The sequence below is a fragment of the Phalaenopsis equestris genome, unplaced genomic scaffold (assembly GCF_001263595.1).
Source record: "Phalaenopsis equestris unplaced genomic scaffold, ASM126359v1 Scaffold000251, whole genome shotgun sequence".
In the NCBI taxonomy this organism is placed as follows: domain Eukaryota; kingdom Viridiplantae; phylum Streptophyta; class Magnoliopsida; order Asparagales; family Orchidaceae; genus Phalaenopsis; species Phalaenopsis equestris.
This window is the reverse complement of record NW_018164693.1, coordinates 2,536,638-2,539,544: the sequence shown is the minus strand read 5'-3', so window position 1 is coordinate 2,539,544 and position 2,907 is coordinate 2,536,638.

Here is a 2,907-nt window from a genome sequence, read left to right as displayed (position 1 = left end):
CCTTATAGGAAGCTTTTCCCGAACCCAGCATAATATAAACCCTATTTAATTCCTTATATTAAATAGGGGAACTTGTCGGCCAATACATTGGTTTCGCAGACAAAACGGATGTCATAACTTTCTTTAGTTTATTTAATCGAGCCTCACCCTTAATTCTTGTGTTCATCCTTCGGGATAGATACAAGATTTGAGGTAAAGCGCTCTTTAATCTAAACTATGAAAATTATGGGGTCAGTTTAACTTCATCTTTTTGAAAACTAAAATTTTTAAAACGTCCTTCCGAAACGAGCAACGGGATTTCAATTCCGATGACCGACAGCTTCTTACGGGCAAACCTCACACCAAAAATAGTGCCGACAGTATACTTGTGTGTATTAATGGTACTTTATAGCATTTCGATCATATCTTTAGGTCCCACAGTGCTTCCCTTTTTGGGGTCTCCTCCTATAATTTTTTTTTATCTCTATGTGTTAGATCTTTGTGCAACTTTAAGAAGTTAAATTATTACTATTTTGCTGTGAATTTCATAGCACACGATAAGAATGATATGCATGTAATGATGTTTAACATAAAGCTACAAAACTCTAACAAGTATTTTAGTGAAGGTTTTGCAAATCCATCAATAATGATGCATAAACTAATAACTCCATTTTGTTGAGTTGTGGATCTTGAGTTGGGGTCTGTAGCTCCCCATATCGTCTATTTGGTACCCATGCACACGGTTATAGAGAGCACGATGTTCCTATGCCAAGGCGTGGCACAGGCATATCAGTTGTGGGTGTAAACAAACAGAACACGAGCGAACAGAGCTTGTGTTCGTGTTCAATTCTTTTGAAATTTAATTTGTTTGAAATAAGCTCGTGTTCGAAATTGTTCGTGAAGTCATTGTTCGTATTTGTTTCTTAGTTGGAAAACTTTTAAAAGCTTAAACTTATATAAAATTAATGCTTAAACCTATATGAATCACATCACAAATGCAAATTAGCCGAAGCACAACTCACAATAAAACCATAATATCATATCTCATCCATAAAAAAATTCAGATCTAGAGGTAATATGCGAGATTTCACTACAAAAAACTAGGTTTCACTCAAAGAAACCAAATAAATCTAAAAGAAAAATAAGAAAATTTAAGCTAAGTGATGAACCTTATGATAAATACAAAATTATAAAATTTAATATAAGCTAAGAGACGAACCTGAAGATCAATTTATAATTTATAAGATTTAATTTTTTAAAACATGATAATTTTTAGAGTATATAATTATTTTTAAAATATGATAATTTATATATATATATATATATAATTATTTTAAATTTTTTTATATTTCGAACAATAACAATTCAAACACGAACGAACGCATCACTGTTGGTGTTTGATTCGTTTAACTAACCGAACGAAAAAAAATTTATTCACGTTGGTCTCGTTTACTTATCGAAAGAATCGAACATGAACACATTGACGAACCGAACACAAATTGTTCGCGAACAACGAGCTTTTTTGACAGCCCTACCTCCGTCCGATTTAAAGACTCACGATTCTAAGTAATGACATAGACTCTCTCTCGTGCAGTGTTTCAAAATGGATTCTCATAATTAAAATAAGTGTCAAATAAGAGGATTTCAGTGTGATTTTTTCTTGTGAGATTGAAATGAAGAGTTTGAAGCGAAGTCCTATAAATTTTATTGATTGAAGAGAAGAGATGTGACTGAGTATTAAGTACATTTCTGTCTTTTCACTATCAAAATTTTTGGTGTGGTTCTACAATTTTTTATCATGCTTGAGTTTTTCCATATTTAATCCTGGTGTATTTTTTGTATTATTTTTTTTGTGCTTCCCTTCAAATATTTTGTTATAGTTTTCATGAATCTACATGAGTCTATTCCACAGAGTGATTTTGATTATAATTTTGTCAGAGCCCTACCAAACAAATAGGGAGATTTTCATTCCCAACAAAGTGGTAACTGACCGACTTCTTTTTGTAATCGACAAATACAAGAATTTGATGACGCTACAAGAAGATTTAATTTTCCAGCAACAGTACCCAAAGACTTGATCGCGACTTTATAGATGTGTTTGATTTGATTAAGTTGTATAATTATAATATTAAATAATGTTAAAGTCGAATTTGTCAACGCAAGTATACATATCGCTCAAGTAATCTAGGTCTCTAATGGAGTCCTAGATATCGATCCCACGGAGAGTGTTTTAGAATCACGGACTAAGACTTTTAGAAAAGCAAGACTTTAATCACAACAACGACGTTCAATTTGCTTATTTGTCACTAATAGACAATTGAAATAAATAGATAATTTTAATAACTAATAAATAACTAATGATATAAAGTACGGTTTGATTGTGATATTCAATATATAAGAAAACATCATTCTCCTTGTCAAGAAATTATAGTGAATGAATAAAATGATATAGTTCGATTTATATTGTGTCAAATAGGAGCATACATATTATTTACCCTTTGGTCCAGGCATAAAGAACATTGACTAATTCTATGCTTGGTTACTGATTCTGCGGCTAGGCTGGGAGGATACCGGCTCTCACTTCGGAGCTCCCACGTTCCGCTCACCTGAGGGCTAACATCTATACATCAGCACCCAAAAGATGGGACCGAATTGGGGATTTTAGTCTGTCACTCTAAAATCTCCAATTCTTCGCCCGATAACAATATTTCCCTATTTATTTGCACCCAACTTCTAAAGGTTTTGGCATCTCTGAATCTTGGATGTAACATTCATTTTAGTTGTAAAACCCAACATATTTTAACAAATCAATTGGCCAGATTGAAAGTAAATTAAGATTTAAGTGAAAAGATCATCACAATTTTCTAAACATTTTCATGGCTTCACCAATTCAAATCACCATTTCACAAATCTCGAGACAAGGAGAAA